The sequence below is a fragment of the Ixodes scapularis genome, unplaced genomic scaffold, assembly GCF_016920785.2.
Source record: "Ixodes scapularis isolate PalLabHiFi unplaced genomic scaffold, ASM1692078v2 PGA_scaffold1__304_contigs__length_218370807, whole genome shotgun sequence".
In the NCBI taxonomy this organism is placed as follows: domain Eukaryota; kingdom Metazoa; phylum Arthropoda; class Arachnida; order Ixodida; family Ixodidae; genus Ixodes; species Ixodes scapularis.
In genome coordinates this window covers 204,894,563-204,916,278 of record NW_024609846.1, presented here as the reverse complement: position 1 = coordinate 204,916,278, position 21,716 = coordinate 204,894,563, and positions in this window count along the sequence as shown.

Here is a 21,716-nt window from a genome sequence, read left to right as displayed (position 1 = left end):
TATTTATCCGGCCGGGTTAGATCGGGCGGCAAATTTCTGGCTCGGTCATATCACTAACGTGAATTTAAGTTTCGCTATATTGCTCCCAAGCGTGCGTAATGAGTTAGCAGTCAAATTCGACATGATGCCTTCGAGATAAGTTTGAGTATTTTGTCAGAGACAAGAACTGCGCAGTTGATCAAATAACATGCGAATTATTCGATTAATGCATTAATCGCGATGAATTTCGTAACAGGTAAGTTGGTCGGTGAAACAAGAAAAAAATGTAAATAAAGCGCTTTCCTTTTTGCTTTTGTTACTGCGGCGTTGCTTAAACGCGGCTTTGAGAGGCACCTTCATGTTCGTCTGTGGTCGCCTAACAAATAAGAACAACATTTTTAATAGATAATCTAAAGAGACAAGCGTGCACACCAGGCAACTTTTTGGTGGTGTCATAACGACCCCACTTCAAATTCTCAAACAACACGCCAGTTTTTCACCCGAGTCGCGTGACATTGATCGTGCAATATCATACTCAATGTTGTCCAGTCGTGGTTCGGTTCACACACGTTATCCATCCCCGTACCGTCACAGGCTATCGCAATGGGTCGAAGGGCCAGCCGCTAGTGGTGCAAAACTATCGATAGTACTATCGATAGTATCGATAGTCGCCAGAAATCTGACTATCGATAGTGAAAAAAACTATCGATAGTACTATCGATAGTCGACTATCGAAAAACTATCGATAGTACTATCGATAGTCGACTATCGAAAAACTATCGATAGTACTATCGATAGTCGACTATCGGAAAAATATCGATAGTCGACTATCGGAAAACTATCGATTGTACTATCGATAGTCGACTATCGAAAAACTATCGATAGTGCTATTGATAGTCGACTATCGAAAAACTATCGTTAATCAAATATCAGAAAACTATCGATAGTCGACTATCGTAAACCTATTGATGGTACTGTCGACGATTTACTATCGATAGTTTTGCGACACTAGTAGTTTGCGTCGCTCCCTCTTCTCCTTTTATCGCTTTATTTATTTATCTTTTTTTTTTTTCAAATGGGACACCAATTAGGCCAGCCACTTACCATCCCAACTTTCGTTCTGCTTTCAGTGATGACGAAGACGGGAGTTTGGGCGAGGAGAGGAGAAGGGGGAGGCGAGCGGTAGGGCGAGGGTAAGGCGGGCCGGGGAGGACAAAGCAGACGGAACGCTGGAGAAGAGATGGGGAAACCTCCTTCTCTTTTTAGCGTTCCGTCTGCTTCCTCCTCCCCGGCCCGTCTTACCTTCGCCCTACCTTCTTGAGTTGTAGCGGACTATAGTGGTGCAAGACTATCGATAGCACTATCGATAGTATCGTTAGCCGCCAGTATAGTAAAAACTATCGATAATCGACTATCGAAAAACTATCGATAGTACTATCGATAGTCGACTATCGAAAAACTATCGATAGTACTATCGATAATCGACTATCGAAAAACTATCGATAGTACTATAGATAGTCGACTATCGAAAAACTATCGATAGTACTATCGATAGTCGACTATCAAAAAACTATCGAGAGTACTATCGATAGTCGACTATCGAAAAACTATCGAGAGTACTATCGATAGTCGACTATCGATAGTTCTGAGACACTATCGATAATTTTGGAAAAACTATCGATAGTATCGATAGTCAATTTATCGATAGTTTTGCATCACTACCAGCCGCACGTCTCACACAGTGGCGACGGCCCAGAGAAGAGTGAATAGCTTACTAAGAAAAATGACTGACATTCACGGAGACATATTTTAAATTCGCGCCAAATTGTTTCAAAATTTAAAAAAATACGTGCATTTCTTTATTCGCTTGTTTGTTTTTTGCCTCAAAACAACCGAAGTTTTTGTATCAGGCACTTAAGTACAAAATGTACCATGCTCACAAAGTTATAAATTCATAACAACATGCATACATCCGCGAATACAGTCTTATAGAAAATGTAGAAAAACAATCTGGTAGCGATGTGTACAAGAATGACTTAACTTCACGCTTAAAATATTTGTGATTAACAATAATATCCAGAAAGATAGTGAACATGTCATTGAAGGTAAGTTGCATGCGAGTAATGGGGAACATAGCTTTTCCTGATGAAAACAATATGGACAAGTATGTCTACTAGCACGGATAGGTGCGTGGAAATTCACAAAACATAACAGAGCACAGTCAAGTTAGCCACGAATCATTTTATTGAAAAAAATATTACGTCTCGCACGACTCTTCTGCTTGATAAAGTTTGTAAGTTGAGATTTCTAAGAATGTAGGCATAATAATAAAATCACTTTCTATAAAAATACCGATCAAAAATCATACGGATAAGCCTCTTCTGAACATGTTCAATTTGCTCTGATTTGGATAATGTAACGCGCTTACAAACAACACTGGCGAACTCAATTCTGGAACGAATGAGGCTAGAAAAAAACGAATAATACACACGGAATGTGTAAGCTCCTTCGTCAAATCACAAATCATGCCCAACAGTTTAAAAGCAGAGCAAACAATTTGGGATACATAAAAAGAAAAAGAAAGATAGCTGTCAAAATAAACACTAAGGTCAGAATCTGTGATCACGCGTAAAACGGGAGTGATGCCGAGAACGTAGTCGTCAGAAATCGGTCGCCGTGTTCTATACAGTGAAAACACACTGGTTTTATTAGGATTGATATTTAAAAAAGGGGAAAACACCACTCATGCACAAGTGAGACATAGTCTTGTGAATATGCACAGTCAGCGAGTGACCCGACATGTAAAGGCAGCTTCAAATCATCATCGAATAACAACAACTTAGAACATTTTATGCACATTTTAATATTATTGAAAACATAGTAAAAATAGTGTTCTTAAATTATATTCCCGCATACACCGGAAAATAAAACAAAGGTTTATGATAACTTGTTAAAAAATCGCGCACTGCTTCTGCGATTTCTTAGTTAAGTCTGAAACCACATATTATTCATACAGGAAACACCATACAAAGAAAGTTTGTGTAAAATCAGCTCATGGTTTGCCCTCTCGCAAGCCTTTGACATGTCAAAATAAACTGTGTCGGCTTGACCACGGGTGGGAACGATTGGCACAGAGTAATGAAGAAAATAGCAAAGGTTGGTTTCCACAAAATGAACTTTTAGGAAACTATGCTGAAGATTACTTATTTTCTGTCGGAAGTAGTGAGATGGACGGATATGAATAATAACTTCAAAAACCTTCGAAAGGAACATGGCATCAAAACTGGTCTATTGTTGCCGACCGCAGCGGCATCCCTGCTTTTGTGCACGGGCACAACGACCGACGCTTTCCAAGAAGACTGGAAGGCACCCAGCCGCGGAAAAAAAAGTAAAACTGTGTTCCAGAACCGGCACAAATAATTCGGCACAGCCCTTGACGATGAAACTTGGTAGGCCGACAAAGCCGGCCAATAATTTTCGTTTAGTTTCTTTATCATCTCCAAAATCTGAACCGTATCTACACTCGTGATATTCAAAAAGTCCTGTACATCAAAAACTATGGGACGAGGTACTGCCTTGAAGAGTATATGTGGTATAGCATTCACGAAAGTGATCTGCGAAAGTATCTGCAACTTCTTGAAGCGAGGAGACGCATATTCCAATTCGCTTCCGCAACAATATACCGCCCGCTCCGTCTGTCATACGCTGTTTAACAAATCGCCACAACTCGTCTGATTTCCGGAACAAACTCTTTTCTATTTGTAGTTGTGAGCACGTTTCTTGTGAGCATACATTTTTTTACGAGCGTTCTGTAAATGTTAAACTTTGTGTACCATACTTTCACACCTGTCGATTTAAAAAAGTTTGTGAAACTGCTCCTTTTTGCGCATGTAATAGCGTAATTCCTTAGAAAACCAAGTCGGGTACTTTGTGGACGTAATAATACACCGAGCTATAAAAATATAACCATCTGTTCTAACTATCAAAGTTAAGTTTTTAGTGGCGGTATCAACGCAGTTGTCATTTAGAGCCATCGATCAATTGCAAGCTTGAAACCTCTATACAAGCCTAGATAGTGACCAGTAATATAGGAATGACGGGAATAACTCTCCCGAGCTTGCATCTTTTTTAGAAAAAAAAAGACACAAAAGGGGGGCGGGTGAAAAGCATCAGAACGAACAAGCGTTGACTTACTGCAGCCAGGACATCGATACCACAGTTTGAAAAAAAGATATCAAGTACGCTCCCGGCTATGTTTTGTAACATGTTTACTTGAACGTGACCATGAAAATTAGCGAAACTAATTAAAGATGATAAATATTTACTTGTTTCCGAATTTCCGCAAGGAACCTGGCCAAATGACCAGTCCACGCCAGGCAGTCTAAAAACTCCGTAAAGATGAACACGGAACTATGAAAAATTTATCTGCTTCTCCGGGTATCTAAAATGATCAGCAAACTTGACTTCATACGAAGGCGGCGGAAAATAAGAATTTCCCATTAAATAGTTTGAACAATTACTTGATAAAACTCGATGCAAATACGTTCCGTGTACGTTTCAATCCCTTTCAAAAGCTGCTCGTGATTTTCTAAAGAAAAACTATTATTTTCACAAAAAACAAATGTTTTACGAAACCTAAATAAAGGAAACATACCTATTTTCATGAGTAAAAAAAAAGCTTAAAAGTTTAAGGTGTGCACAAAATTGTGTACAAAGCGTCATTGTGGCCATCCTCTGAGAGGGTCATCTTCTTAGTTGTGGAGCGCATAGAATCTATTGCGGTCTTTCGTTAATCAAAGAGGCAGATGGCACTTCCTGCAAAATACTCTTGATCGTCGTTGGCGTTTCTCCAGTTTTTATCGTGATGGCACCGCCTGGTCGCGGGCCTCTGGCCAATGGTCTACACTGTCGTAGCTGCATCTGCTCAAAAACGATGACTTCGCGGCTTCTGCTGTGAGGGAGCTTCAGATGTCATCTGTGCGCTTCTTGCAGCCACCTCAAGCGATAATTTGCCTCTTGCCGACAATTTGGCTTGAGCAGCTGCCAAACTCAATCTTTTTCTTCGGTGGCATGACGATCGGCGATATTGTCCGGTGATAGCAAGGGAGCACGTGAGCATGCGACTGCCCTCATTCAGTGCTCAGCGCTGAATGATGGCAAAAATTAAACGGGGTTACCAAGACAAACGAGCTGGTCCTGTTGTGTGTTCGGGACTCGAATCAGGTACAGTACCACGTGTGGCGTCCTAATGTCTTCAATCGCAGATATATATGGGCTTATTTACATGAATATGTATAAGAATGAGTCGCATTGTCATACTTCAAACTGTTTTTTGGATATGGAATTCTATCCATTCTAGAAATGGGCACTGCGCCGTTTTTCGCGGTAATACAAGTCGTTCAAGGCAAAAATCCGTATTTCTCTCTTTTTTATGTTAGCACAAAAATGAATCGGACCGATTAATCAAATAATTAATAAAAAAAGACTAACAATAAATCGGGATATAATTTTTAATTGACGCCCAGCCCGATCTAAAATACTTCTAAGAAAAAACACAAGTTACTTTGGTTCTTTTCTTTTTTTTGCATAAAGTAAGTACATATATGATTACGTTTCATGATAAAAGAAACTACTTTACGTTTAAAATTATTTGACCTCATGAACCACATTCTGCACCAAGCATGAATTTTAGTTCAGTCGTTCTAAACTTTAACATGATAATTGTGCGATAAATGCGCAATCGTCAGGAATTATTTCTGATGGACGAAACGAGGTTGTACGGTAGGTCATTAATGCACCATTAAAGACATGGAGGTGAGAAACAAGTACCCTACTAAACTTCGGACAGAACTTTTTTTCAATCTAGAATTCGCGTTGTTTGCTGGCATGTGCTAAAAGCGCGAGGTAAAAGCGTTTTGAGTTCAGGTTGAGTTTCGTGTTTTCAAGTAAGTCACAAAACACTCCTAGCTTGCTTTTTTTTTAATTTCCGAATATAAAATTTTATTTAAGTAGCCAGAGACGCTTCAGATATGCACAGATAAATCTCTAGATTGTGGCGCCCGCAAATCAACAGCAGCAGTTACCATCCCAGCCGAATGTCTAATATTGATCTGCCGGTTTTAAGAGCAAGTCAACCACCGCTGGAGGCACTGCCAACTACAAAGCTCTAAACTACATTTCGCATCGAGCATCCCAAGTTCTGCTGTGGCATCGGGTTTTAGAAGTGATTCCCTACGCGAGGATCTCATGACGAGGCTCCTATCGACATAGTATAATGGCGATTTCTGCGAATCGACAGCCCATAGTGGCAAAAACAGTTATGGGATGACCATATCAATTATATTATATCTAAGCTATCTAGTATAGTTGGTCTTGTACATCGTAATAAACACATCTTACCACTCAAAACAAAGTTAATTTTATACAATGCATTATTCTATTCACATTTAAATTATGGTCATCTCATATGGGGCACCCGAACCTATACCAACCTTCAGAAAATATACATGTTGCAAAAAAAGATACTAAGAAGTATATGTAATGTTGACATTGAATATCCAGTTAGTGGTGTTTTTGGTCAACTCAGTATAATGAAAGTTTTTTATTTATATAAATATCGCTTATGTGCAAAATATATTATGGGAAAAAATCTACCCCAGCGTCACCTAGAAAACCTAGCGAACCTCAAACAAAAAAATATACCTATCCAACACGGACTAAGTAACCCTGGGAAGTACCATTTTCTAGAACTAATTACGGCAATCAAACTATCGCATATACTTTACCAAATATCCTTAATCAGCTGACTAGGCAAGATATAGATATCAACAGTACATCGGTGAGCATTTTAAGGGGATATTTTATTTCAAACTTCATTATCAACAATGAGCACTGATTATATTGCGCTTAGTTAGAATGCACTGTGTGTTTGTTGATTCAATTTGTTATTGCTCTGTAAAACGCTGTTTCTTTTGTGTGATGATTTTTCATTTTTGTTTAAGAATTTGTAAAGTTTCATTGAATAATTCCTCTGGTGCTTGCTTTGCGACTGCTTGTTTGGGGTGGCTAGGGGCCAGTCAAGCTGTTTTTACAGCTTTTTTCCTTAGTCACCTTTCAACTTTTTGCTGGAAAAATAAAGGAATTATTATTATTATTATTATTATTAAGTGCGCTCAGAAAAAGTGTTCTTTTAGCGAATCATATTTTATATCCACGAAGCCTGGCAGTATAAAGAGGAAGCGTTGAAGGTGGACTAAAAATAAATGAGACGTTAACAAATCCCCGTAATGCGAAATTAGAGCGCAGCTCTCGAGGAAGAGGGGGGGAGGGTAAGGATGTGAGAATATGGCCCTCCTCCTCCTTTGTACCGTCTCCTCCCTTCCTCTTTCTCTCCCGTCCTCCTCTCCTCATTCTCCTTTCCTCCTCCTCCGTACCGTCCCCTCCCCCTCCTGCGCACCCTCCCATCCTCCTTTTCCGTACCCTCCCCACCTCCTCCTTCACACCATCGCCTCCCCCAGTTTCCCCGCTAAATTTAGCTGAAGAATTAATGCCCCGTGATCTCAACACCAACTCAGTTTCCCAGATAAATTTAGCGGGGAAAATGGCATCACATGACTTGTTGTAACCTCACCAATGAAGAAATTCAGTTTCTCCTCTAGGTTTAGTGGAAAAACGGGCGTCACGTGACGTCAACACCAATTCAATTCACCGCTAAATATAGCGGGGAATTGAATTGCTGTTGAAGTCACGTGACGTTCATTTTCCCGCTAAATCTAGCGGAGAAACTGAATTTATCCGCTAAATCTAATTGAGGAACTGAATTTGTCCGCGAAACCTAGCGGAATTCTAGCGGAGAAACTGTATTTCCCCGCTAAATTCAGCGGGGAATTGAATTGGCGTTGAGATCACGTGACGTCCATTTTCTCGCGAAAATTAGGCGTGGTTACGCCGACGCCGACACCGCGAAACCCTGAAAGAAGCCCCTAAGAGCTGCGCTCTAAAACACGTGATGGAAATCGACAATACTGCGAAGGGTTTTTCGGGTATAATTAAGATTTCGGGTAGAGTTTGAGTGGGAGCCTTCACACGTGGGATTATCTGGCAACATCCAAGAGGATCGGCTGTATATACTCGCATAACGTTCCATCCCGTCATATTGATTATTATAAGGTACCGCACCGAGAAATCAGGTGGCATGAAAGCGTCATTGCACACAAGCCATGCCTAAGACTGGAGAAAAAAGAAAAGTTTACGTTTACACGATCGTTTCACTCAGAGAGCGGCGTGGTCGACAAACCTAACTTCCTTAAGTGCCCCTGCGAATAAGACTTTTGTCCGCATCCTCTTACACTGCTCTGAGTACTCGGATGCCCGTCGTGCTTTGTTAGCCAAGCTCTCCGCGAAGGGAATTCCAGTCCTTCAGAAAAGACCGTCTTCTTCTCTGCTGGCCTGCTGGCTCCATTCGCCGTCAACAGATATTTAGGAACCATTTACTTAGCTTTCTCGAGTCAACTGGCCTCGCCGGAAGGCTGTGGATGTTTTCTACTAACCCTGCTACAATTTATCTTATTCATCCTATCAACTTTCTTGCTCCTTCTATATTTCTGAACTACTTTCATCTTTACTTTTCTTCATCGCTCCTTATTCTTCAAAGAAACCGAGTTTCGCAACTCCGCCAGAACAATCTTTTCTTTCCTTCCTGCGACACCCCCCCCCCCCCCCCCCCTTCTTGCCCCAATCTCTCATATTTTTTTGCTGCCATATTATTTGGTGTTTAGATTGCAGCGTAACAATGTTCATTTCTGGGTTAACCACTTCCTGAAGTGTTAAATGTGCGAGATACTCTCGTGAAACTCTGATTTACCTTTCTCACGCTGCTTCTGCGTTGACGGTATTCGTTTTTCAAAATAACTTTTTTGTTTTGTTAGCTTAGAACTGGAGCAGTGCATTTGCTTATATAGGAAGAAACGCGCAAAATGGCCAGGGAAGCAGAGAAGGCACACAGTATGGCAAGAACACTGACTTTTAACTGACCTGTTTTCATCTTCTGCTTCTTTCAAGAAAAGCTGCCATGAAACTAAACACCCGTAAACTCTACGCGCATCACATTGACTCTTTGGCCAAATAGTCCAATTCCTCCTTGTAAGGACGAAAATGGGGCGCAGACCCATGCATCTCCTAGATGTACCGTCTTCTTTGCCGCGCCGATTACTCTTGCAGGCTGGTTTCCCACTCCTATTCAATAAAATTCACTTCGTAAAATCAACCGCCCAAACCCTATCTCGGCATTGAAACCATAGATTACCGGAGACAACTTGGTGCGTATTAAAGTGATGTTCTTGTATTCGGTTGCCCTCTGTTGCAACAAAGGGAATTATTATTATCCTTGAAAAATTAGAAAGTATTTAGTAACGTGTGAGTGGCGGGTATTTTTCAGTCGCGCACCCGTCACCTAGCTGTCTTTGGAGATTTTCGTTTTTCCTTTGTCACGCATTTTCCCCTTCTACAGGAGTTATTCTCGTTATTCTTGTCCAGCTTGCTTGCACCTCTCTATTAACTGCATTATCATAATTTAGTAAGGTAATGTGATATGGGAGACGAATTTTACGTGGTTGTAGTCACTAATTTTGTTTTAATTTGGAAAGAGATTTTATAGCTAGATAAATGGTACGGTTAAAATGGTGGTGGTCGCTTAATCTCTTCGCCTTTGCAATGCACGCCGCTACCTCTGAAGACTTCATGAGTAAAGGATTTAAAAACATGTATGTCTTGTAAATTCGTCTCCGCCTTGGAGGAAACTAAACCTATACGAGAAGCACAAAGTATAGAGTATAAAGAAATCTGCACTTCATTAGCTTTTCCTCCGACCTCCCATTCACTACTTGTATATGTGATAAAACTAAAGAATAGTATCGTACCGTAAATTACACTGCTAGCTCTGCCTAACATGCTTTTTTATGTGAAAATCCTTAAGCTTCAGCTACATTCTTCTCGTCGTTAATTATCTAAAACACAGCTGAGATTTCGTATTAATTTGTGCCGCACTAAACTGTGAAAGGAATATGAATTTGAAGAAACGCGTGCAAAGCGTGTGTAGAGCAGCGTTTTAATGAAAGATGGGCTTGAGTTTAACGCATAACACGCGTAATCTTGCAAGCCCAGCTTGCAACATTGCAATCTTGGCGTTTTGGTTCGTGGATTCTTTTTGTTCACCTCTCTCTAGTTTTGTCAGAGTTTTATTGCGTGTCAACCTAATGAAATATTGTGACTTCCCTCGGTGTGCACAAAGGTTACTTCACCATGAGGAAGGTTGTTTTTGTTTTTTTTAACTCCGACAAGATGTATAGCAAGCCATATTTTGTTTATTAATAGTTCGCTTCTCACGTATACGTTCTTTCATTTCCGTTGGGTTTTTCGGTTCACGGCGCATGATGAGATCGCTAACACTTTGTCTTGTCACAATTTTGCAACTCGTCTTTTATTTTCTACCGGCGCATGCTAGAAGGGATCTCGTACTATCACACTTTGAACTTTTCTTTAAAAACTTAGAGATGTCAGAATGTTTTAGCCCCATTTTGTGCAAACTTTGCATCTCGGACTCACTTAAGTTTTATCTTTACTCACTTTTGGGGGGGGGGGGGGGGGGGGGGGGGCGGGGTATTTTGTTTTCGTTATCATGTTTTGTTTAATGTAAAAGGTAAGTCGTAACCTTATTTAGAAGTTTTATTACTGCCGTGACTCTTCACTACGATGTACTCGAATGACAATAAAAAATCTGGGGACACGTTTTAGTTGTTTATACGTTGGTGCCCGAATTAGTTTTGGTCCAAAAGATATGAGTTTTGTCAAAAGCAAACTAGACATTTGATTACTCGTGCCACCGACATCCGGAGGTTTTTAACACGAATTAAAGGAATTCCTTCCGGGTTTCTATAAAACGTCCTGATCGCCCGCCTCTCATCCCGGAAAAGCTGGAACTACAAAAAAGAAACATAACAAGCCTATGTACCTATAAAGCCCAGAGTGGCGCTAGGAACCCAACTGAAAGTCCTTTTCTATAAACAGGAACGTCCAACTTGACGGCGTGCATTACCGGTAGGCCATAAGATAACCCGAGACACTCCCATTTCCATCGTCGATCGGTAGTGCTCGTGACCTCGCAACTTGTTCATTTCCGTCCACCGGACGACGTCCAGCAAGTACGACAACAAGAGATATCCCTCCGCCTCTATCACAAGCGATAAAATTGTCCTCAGCATCCTTTCCACCATTCTTTGGATGGACCGAAGCAAAGGCAGGCACAGCCTCACAAGCAGAAAACGTTTCCAAAAGGGCGGTGTAACGGATATTCCCTAAAGCTTCACCGGAGTCAGTTGACTGAACACCACAGCGGCGTGATGCAATCTAGGTAATAGTTTTTGTTGTTTTCTTCGATTTTTTTAGAGTACGCATAGTGACGTAGCGCTATCAAGACCTATGAAGGGGTGAAGGGTTCAGCCAGCTTGCAACCTTCCCTTCAGTCCGGTCTGTCCCGGAACGGAGGAACCTGCGGAAGTATCGAGGACGACCTTTCAGGATCAAGATACCCGATGGTTTCTCTGATCGGAAGAAGGGCACAAGGTCCGTGCAAAGGAAAAACAACTTTGTAAGAATCCGGTGTTGTTTCGACGTCGGGAACTCCCTGTTTATCCGCCGCACAATGGTCTCGCTTCCTTCGTCCCTTAGAGTCTCCCTGCTTTTTTGTCTGAGTGCGAGCCTTTTTTTCTTTAGTTTTGTTTGCTCTATCCCTGTGTTCCTTGGCGTGTCGTCTCATCCTCTACTGTGCTGCTTCTTCGTGTCCATCGCAGGCCCTTTCTTCCACTCCTTCCTCTCCTATTCCTTACTGGTAGTGCACACAGCGTCTCCCTTCCCGACCGATAGACAAACTCTAATGGCGACATGGTCTGTCCTCTTTTTGTCTACTTCATGTTACATAAATCGAACAATCTAACGACCCGCAACTCCTTCGCCCTCGGCGGCGTTTTATTGTAGTCGCCGGCGTAGCGGTTGATGCAATGCATTAGGGCACGGAGGAAGAAAGCCTAGGAGTGCGTTGTCCCAGTACAGAACTCGTGAGTTGGAGCTATCAAAGCGGATGGGCCGGGTTCGAATGAAACTCTTTGAATTTGTAATGCGGCGGCAAAAAGGAAAGACTGAAAAAAAAAAAGGAACGGCTGAATAGGGTTTTCTTTTATTTACGGTAGTCCCCATTTAGTAAACACGGTAGTGAAGCGTAATGTGAAAAAACCTAGGCGCTATGAATTGACAAAGCCAAATTGGAAATTTGAATCGTAAACCTGCTCGTTTGTCTCAGTTTTTTACACTTTAGTCCAATTTCGGCTGCATTTTGATGTTTCCCTCAAGATCGAGTACTAGTAATCTTCATTTTACGTAAGTGCTTTAAACATACATTTTACGTTATCCTTCATGAAGCAAGCGCTAAAAGGATATAGTACCCTTGGGAACGTCCAAGGTGCCCGCAACTGACGGAGGCTTATTGCGGAGAAGGCGCCGCGTAATCAAGATTTCGGTTGCACGTTAAAAAGTAAGAACCCCAGTGGTCTAAATTAATACTCAGTCCTCCGCAGGGGCGTTCTAGATTCCCTTTGTTGGTTTTCTACGAAAAACCATTGAATTTTATTGAAAACGTCCAAAATATGGGAATGTAATTTGTACTTGTATTCCCGAACACTTCACTTGTCTAGAAGCCAGCTTCACAGAAACAGAAAATCCAAATGGGCATCGATAAAGAAAAAAAAAAAAGAGAAAGAAGCGAGCACAGCTCATTTTTGTTTTAGACTTATACAGCTGTATTTTAATACTCGCTGTTATGATCGGACGCCACTGACGGTGATTTTGGATCGGATACTCATAATACCATAGACAATACTCGATTTCAAGACGATCGCTACCAGGGGAAAAAATGTCGGTTACAAAGCCGAACAAAATACAGAAATCATCTAGGTGTCTATCGTGTTATCTCATTGAATGACAGGTTATGTTTTCACCCCAATACACAAAGTAACGAAAATTTTCTTGATATCGTGCAACAGGTTGCGGTAGGGTATGATGTAATTCGTACCAAACCCTCTGGGTATACCTTGCCACGTGAAGGGTGCCAAAAACTGTCAGAAAACTATTTGTGGTAAGCGATAATACTTGTATTTGTTGATGCCTTCGATGTAGTGTTCTGTAAATAGAAGACTTTTTTTTTGGTCCGGCATCTGTTGCAACACGTGGTGGTTAATGCCCCAAGATATATAAAACATGGAATTCCAAATATTTTTTGAGAATACTGTTTTGTAGTTAGTTGCTTAGACATATCGCTGCGCCTACCTAATTAATCATCTGCAGGCTTGCCGCGCTGCAACGTACAACGCGGTACAACGTAAAACTAAATCACGGAATCTGAAGCTCCTCAAAATTGCTTTGTCGGATCCTCCAAGATTCAGACACTTACTATTGACGCTGTTATACTTCAAAGTAAGGTCTACAACTAAAATAATTGTGATGCGTGGTACGGTAGAAGGTTTCGGCTTCATAACTAAGATCTGTGTACTCAAAGCGCACTGAAAAAATTTTCTTGTGTTACCCACCCATAACCGCTTATATCCAAATAGTTACAGTTACAGGCTGCTGTGGATTTGGTTTAAATGGCAGAATTTTTATATTGGTCTATTGTGACCACTACTCGCCAAGGTTACTTCGTCGTCTCGGGAGCCTTATGACAACCTAAAATTATTGACTCCTGGGTTAGTACGTGGGGGAGCGGACCGATGTCCATTCCCGCCTGTGCGCGGATCATCGCGCTGAACCCGCAGTTACATCAGAGCTGATATTATGATAATATGTTATATGAATATTACATTATTCAATGTTTGGCTGTCTGAAGTCAAGACAAGCCTCGCTGATATGCCCTTCCCAGTGCAAAAGAGGACGACGAAGTTCAGTGCTAGGGAACGATGAGGAAGAAGTGAGCAGTGAAAGGCGAGCGACACACCGGCGGCATGGTTGGCCAGAATGTAAGAACTGCACATAAAACCTTCTTCATAAAACTAGAATTGTGTACTTCGGCTCCAGTCAAAATTGGTACGCGGTCTGCTTCTTCGTGCCAGCAATGCCCGGCCAATCGAGTCAAGGCAATCCACTAGTATTCCAAAGACGTTGCCATGTCGACAATTACCGCGTCTCTTTAAGCATAGGAATGGCCAGAATCGAAAGCGAAAATCTGGAGTGTCTGCTCGCCCGCACAGCACTTGGCAGGGCGCTGCAAGGTGCGCAGGAAGCTCGGCGAATGAGGTTGCTGATAATATATTTATCCCTGACACAAGGCCGTCTGCGCTGTGGCACTAAGCATGACGCTTCACCATGCTCAGTGTCACAGCAGACTCTGTTTCCTTTTAGGTATAAGCATATTATTAGCGCCGAGCTTCGTCCGCACATTGCATGAATTTACCTGAGACTGGGGAAGGACAGAAACATAAAATCGTAGAAGGAGCAGAAAATAAAATACAACATCTAACAACATCTCAAAATTGAGACATCATCCTGTATATGTGTTGTTTCTTTTAAGTTTGGTCTTCTTCGTCCCTAGTCTCATGTAAATTCAACGTGGTTAATATTCACCAGCTCGCCTGCAACGGAGCACCAGCAGTGCTCACCGCTGAGTCGTTACTTTTGTCGCTTGTTGCCTCCCGACGGTGCTATAGGGAGTTGTAACTTGGATTTTGAACAAGATGAGCGTACTCTCTGCGATTGCTAAATAGTGCATAAAATGTATTATAGGGAATTGGTGAGGGAATTCATGATGAAAATGGAGTGGCACATGACGTATATTTTGCCGATAAATTCAGCGAGGAAACTGAATGGTTCTATAGGACACGTGATGTCAGGTCACGTAACGTCGACTTTCCCCGCTAAATTTAGCGGGGAAGCTGAATTGGTGTTTAGGTCACTGTGAATTTTCCCACTAATCTTACTGGATGACTAAATTGGTATATTGGTCGCGTGAAGTCAATTTCCGGGTAACCTTTGGCGGGGAAACTGATTTGATGTTTTGGCCTCAAGACGTAAATACTCCCGCTAAATTTAGCAGAGAAAAGGTGTTGACGTATAGGTCACGTGCCGTCCGTTTCCCTAAGGTGTATAGATCACGTGACGTCAGGTGACGTCACGTAACGCCACTTCTCCCGCCAAATCTAGCGGGGAAACTAAATTGGTGCATAGGTCACGTGATGTCGATTCTTCCGCTGTATTTAGCGGGGAAATTGAATGGTCTGGTATATCCCCTTATGGGCCAGGTCTCGTGACATAAAGTTTCCCGCTACATTTAGCTGAGGAACTGAATTCCTGTATTGGTTTTGAGATATCAATTTCCCCGCTAAGTTTAGCGAAAAATGCACCGACAAAATGTCTTAAAAAATGGCAACCATTATAAAGGCTTCAGCGGCTGTTAAACTTTTACAGCGATATTCCAGCAACAGTCGTTAGTAGGATACTTCGCGGTTTCGCGTCGTCCACCGCGCTCCGTATCTACGCTAGGCCATTTTCGGCACCCCGCCCAAACGTTCCACGGGCCGCCGATGATAAGATAGCAAACAAGCAAGATAACATGCATGGTGATGCATAGTACCAAGATAACATGCATGGCCATGCAATGTAGCAAGGTAACATGCACGGTCAGTAAAACAGACCCCGCCGAGCAATCTGGCAGTGCACTGGGATAGGTGCCCATGTGACCCAAAATTAGCACAGACAACAGTTCTCTTAGAATTTTACGATGCATTCTTTATCAGAAAGCAAGGGCAAAGCAAGTGCGTTTGTGCCCCGTCAACGCGCCTGACAGTTACAGATTTATCTTCTAATCAATTAGCCAGAAAGACGGTATTAATGGTGTGTGTTTGTTTCCATGAGCCTTCATATCAGAGTGCACCTCGTCTTGTCTACTCCCTTGTCCCTGTTTATTCGGCGCGTTCCGTTTATCACGTCTGACTATTTGTACCAAAGTGACGTACGAAAACACGCTCCCTTCTGACGCGGACAGCTGAAATGCTCTATACTTAACACCCTCATTCGATTCCAAAGCAATGTGGACTTTTCTTCCGGTGTTTTACTCGCTTTAATGTGAAGCGCCTATGCGGACTCTGTGGTGCGCGCTCGCACCTTTACCGTTCATTCAGCCCAGCTGCCCCGAAGTGACACCTTAGTTGCTCCGACGTCACGCCTCCTCTGTCGCTGTGCTTCACCTTACGGGTTGCGTAGGTGTTTACAATTTTATTCGTCACTCCCCGGTTGACCGGCTGCTGCTGAGTTGATTATGGTTTCAAAGTCCAGGTTAGAGACGTTTTGTGACAAAAGGCAAAGCCAAGCGCAGTTGACATCAGCGGGTCTCCGAGTATAGCGATCCGTTCTCGTGCGTTTGGTTACAAGTTCGCGGAATAGAAGACAATCAGCTGCTTTTATTTTATTTCTCCGTGTACGCCTGTGTTTATTTATTTATTTAAAATACCCTCAAGGCCATCGGCATTACAGAGGGGAGTGGGGGGTTAGTGGTAGTAGTACACTTTGCAGCCCAATCTGAGCAGTATAAATTATTTATGACAGTTCTAAATAAGTGGTCAGGAACAAGGGTTGCGATAGATGTGGGAAGGTGGCTCCAATCCACTGAAGTTTTCGGAAAGAATGACTCTCAGAATGCATTAGTGGTACATTTTAGAATGTCTACTTTATGCATATGATCAGTGCGTGGCGAAATATAAGACGGATGATTCAGCAGTCTGATGTGAAGTAATGAGTCAGTATGGTATATCTTATGAAAGAGACATAAGCGAGCTATTTTGCGACGTAAATTGAGGTTAGGCAACGATAGGCTAGTTTTCATTTAGCTCACGCTTGCGGTGCGATGAGCAGAGCGATTCTGAACTGATTCCAGGGCCTTAGTTAGTTTGGAATGACCAGGGTCCCAGATAGAAGAAGCATATTGTAATTTAGAGCGTACGTTTTGTACAGGTGTTAGTTTCAAAGATGAAGGGGCAAGTGAAACGTTTCGTTTTAGATAAGCCAGCATTCGATTAGCGTTATTAATAACATACTCAACATGCATTTGTCAGGGAATATCTGAGGTTATATACACACCTAATCATTTAGTTGACTGGGCAACTGTTAACCGATCAAGGGGGGAGTAGCGACAGACTCAAACATCCGTTAAAATGCAACTCGTGCACACAATAACCTCGATGATAGATAAGCTTTCTTCTCTTAGATAAGAACTGAAGTTCTTCGGAGCCACGAGCTCGCCTGGGCTTTTTCATATCGTCCGCGACTGTATCTTGTTTGGATGTCGCGCACTGGAAATTGAAAAAGGAGTTGGGCGTTTGTGTTTACACAACCCAATTTCGACATTTAAACCGGAATGATAGTTTTTCTTTCTATTTGTTTACATTGATGGATTTTCATAGCATTCGAGAAAAAAAAACAGAATGATCTACAGAAGTCATGACCCTCCCGGGACTATACAGACGATATTTTATAAAATTTCTGAGCCATGTACAAAATATCGACCCTTTCGATAAAATCCCAGGCGAATATTTTCTCTTAATTTAAAGTATCCTTCATCTTGATTTTCATAACTGTCCTTATCGAGCAATAAAATCAACTTCTATTGTGGAAGTATTAAGCGACTCAGCGCTAACACAAACGCCGGCCCCATGTTTCCGAATGTGGCAAGCTTCGTCGGTTTCTTCAACCGGCCGGTTTGAAGCGGTCGGCTAGGGTGGTTCCCGTTTCGACCCATTCCCAGTACAACCTTCCCGTATGTACCTTCCCGTTTTGACCCGGCTCAAAACGACCTTCTCGTTTCATCCTTTCCCTTTTCGCCCTATCCCGAAACAACCTTCCCGCTTCGGCCATCGTTCGTTATAATTTGGGTCGGTTCGTTCGTATTGTTCGTTAACAGTTGATTAGGTTCAAGTGTCCAGCATCTGTTCTCCTTGCTCACATCACTTCCTCCTCTCCCAAAACAACCTCGGAGACATGGCACCGTAAGATAAACGCTGAGTCAGGGAGGGCTCACCGGAACATTTACAGCTTCATCGACCTGATCAAACGGGATGAGGCCTTGACAAAGATATCGCTGCACCAGCTTGCAAATGGTGGTGCCGTGCGGGCCAGGTGACCGCCACGAACTATCACAATTGGAGTGTCGCCTTTCTGAAGGCGCGATTTCTTCGCTCGTCTTCCTCAACCAAGGCGATAGCATTTTGCGGTTTATTATTTTTGCCTGTGTAAGCGACGGTTCTGTGTTTGAACTCGTAAGAAAATGAAGTCGCAATCGTATGCCCGTCAGCCTGTCTGATTTATCACTTTTAAAAATATCCCGTTCACTACAAGGAAGTTTTAGAATAACGTACGCAAGCGTTTTGGGTAGCCTAAAAATAGCGTCACGATATAAAAACTTTGGCAAGGCTACTTTTTGCTTACTCAAATTCCTTTCCTGCGTTATTCTGAATAGGGAGTTTTTCTAGACCGCGTTTCCCCTTTCGCTAAGCCCTCCGCAACGAAGAAGCCGCTACTGCGCCTGCGCGCCCATGGCCTTGACTGTAGAGTTCTGTGTATCGTGGCGGGTTGCGGAGAGCGTTGCGTGAGTGCGAAAACGGTCTACGAAAGCTCCCTGTTATTGCACTGAACGCGAAACCGTTAGCACAAACAACCAATTGTTTGTTTTAGCTGTCTGACTAAAAAAAAAGTGAAAGCCGTTTACAACTCCCTGTAACGCCGAATTAGAGCGCAGCTCTTGACGAGGAGGAGGGAAGGGTACTGGGGGGGGTCAAGTGACCTTGGAGGGGGTCACGTGACGATGCCGATGCCGATGACGTCATCAGTAACGATGAGGATGTGGATACCGATGACGTCATCAGTGACGTCATCAGTGATGATGACGATGACGATGCGGATGCCGGTGACGTCATCAGTGACGTCACTGATGACGTCATCAGTGATGATGGCGTCATCGCATCGTCATCGTCATCAGTGATGATGACGATGACGATGCGAATTCCGGTGACGTCATCAGTGACGTCACTGATGACGTCATCGGGGGGTCACGGTACCTCGGGGGGGGGGGGGGGGTCATGTGACTTTAGGAGTCACGTGACTGGGTGCCACGTGACCTTGGGGGTCACGTGACCCCTCCCCCAGGGTCACGTGACTCTGGGGGTCACGTGACATTAGAGTGACCTTGGGATGACCTTGGGGGTCACGTGACTTTGGGGTGACCTTGGTTACGCCGACGCCGACGCCAACGGCGACGCCGCTCAAGCCGGGAACGGGCCCCTAAGAGCTGCGCTCTAAAATCAAGACTGCCATCAATATCATTTGTGTTTGAAGGTGCTCATCTGGGTCACTAACCTAAGCGGTAAATTTGGTACCTTTTAATACCATTTCGAAGTAAAAGTCGAAAAATCGCCAACATCGTGTTCGTGGTAACGTTGTCGCGCAGTGTACATAGTCTATTTCGTAGTTACACATTTTGGGGACCATCTTGAAAGAAACATTTTAAGTGGTTCAAGCAGAAATATATTTCGTTGAAGCTTGTCTAAATATTCCATATTTTAAGAATACGTTTACAAACAAAAATATTTCACAAAATAACTGAATAGCTCGCCTACACCTTTGCATTAATTGCATTGACATGAACATATTCTTAAGCAGAAAAACTGCGCAAACCAGGATTATACGATGGACAATTTTCGCGAAGAGGTTGAGATGTGCGGGGCTTTATACCAACGGGTTCGAACGGGACGAAATCAAACGTAAAATATGTCTTGGCTGCAGGTTGAAATATGAAGGGCCTTTCGGGAACGGGTTGAAACGGGACAGGTTCAAACGCGAAGGTCGTTTCGGGAATGGGTCGCAACTGGACGGGTTCAAACGGGAAGGTCGTTTCGGGAATGGGTCGAAACGGGACAGGTTCAAACGGGAAAGGGTTGTTTCGGGCTAGACCCGTCGGCTATACCGGTGCCAACCAGGTGATCCACCCAGAATATATATTAGCACTGGGCAGCTGTAGTACGTAGGAATTACATAATAGCATATTCAATGAGCGTTTTTGAAGTGACGCACGTCGACATTAAAGTAACCAAATGGCAGAGCCAGAGCCTCATATTCTTTTTCCTTTCACGTCAGCACAGTGATCCAAAGCGCCAAGGGCGAATGCTTTCGAGGGAGAGGGTGACCGGCTGCTAACGTTGTCCAAAGTCTCGTGGCGCAAGCCGCCCCGTCTCCGACAAGAGCGACGCCAGCTTCCCGCAATACTTAGAGGATGACCCATTGTGATACTCTGCTCCACAAGGGGATCATTTATAATATCTATTGTCGACGTGTTTTAATGCGAAAGCATTAACTGCGTCATGGAGCGAGCTGACGTCATCAGTTGGAAGCGCGACAACGGCTCGTAGTTTCCGCGCGCCTTCAGTTCCATTGGCTGGCGCGCGTCGACGGGGCTCCCATTGGCCGCTGCGCAATGGCCTCCGAGATGCCAAAGCGCGCGCTCGCTAGTACGCAGCAGACAACAAAGGGAGCCGAGGAGCAGACGACAAAGGCAGCGGACGAGCAGACAACAAAGGGAGCGGGCGAGCGGCTTGCATGCTTTCGCATTCACAACTCATAAGAAATGCTTAGGTGTACCTCGAGCTTTTTTAACCCCCCTCTCGCTTGTTAGTTTTCGATGACTGTGTGGGCAAAAACGTAAGACTGCTCGTCGGTAACCAGATTTCTTTATAGCCACCAAAACTGGCACCAGCTTCAATTATATGCGCCTCCGTGGGTAATAGTCGTTAAAAAAAAGTGTGCGCTTTGTTGAAGGTTTTGTGCAAATTAGCCAAGGTAACCATATTGGAAGGGGGGGGGGGGGTGCACCTTAAGCATATATTGTACACGAGTGCCATGTTAGCATGCGGCTCGACTTCTCACTCAATCAATGCTTCGCCGGACATCCGCCCTCGACATCGGATCAAATTACAAGCTACGCACTCGAAACGACACCTGAAAAAGTGGCAACCTCCAACGTTGCCTGATGGGGTTCCGTAAAAAGGTTATTGAAGAAGGTAATCATTTTAAAGATATCATTAGTTGTATATTTGTGTAAGATAGTCGAAGGATTTAAGCTTCATAAACCGGTGACACAATACGCAGTCCCGCGTGACCCTATTGCGGAAGCTCCTTCTCGTTTCGTGTGACGACGAAACGTATTGATTCCTCAAATGCCGTTAATTTTTTTATTTTATCTTTTCCGTGTTACGAGAAAGAGGAAGGCAGATATTTTAGTGCTATCTTGGCACGACATCGAGAGATTGAAGATCTTTGTCTTTTTTATATGTGTTTACCGCTAGTCTCTCGGAACACGCCAGGTCCTTTCTTCACTCCTGTACTTCCGGTCTGTGAGGGACTTCCGCCTCCGATGGTTCCTTTTTTTCATTATTTCTGCGCTTCCAGTCCCCGTTTTCTTCGCTTACCGTCGCTTCGTTAGTTAACGCGGGTCTGCTTTTTACTTCTTACTTTAATGTGTGTCTCTTTTACTTTGTTCTTTTCTGCCCTCTTTTCTTTTCAACTGATGCTTTCAAGTCAACATATTGCCTTACGACATTTTTCTAGATGTGCTTACCTTTACTTTCGATGCGCCAACTGAAGAAAAGATACTCCAC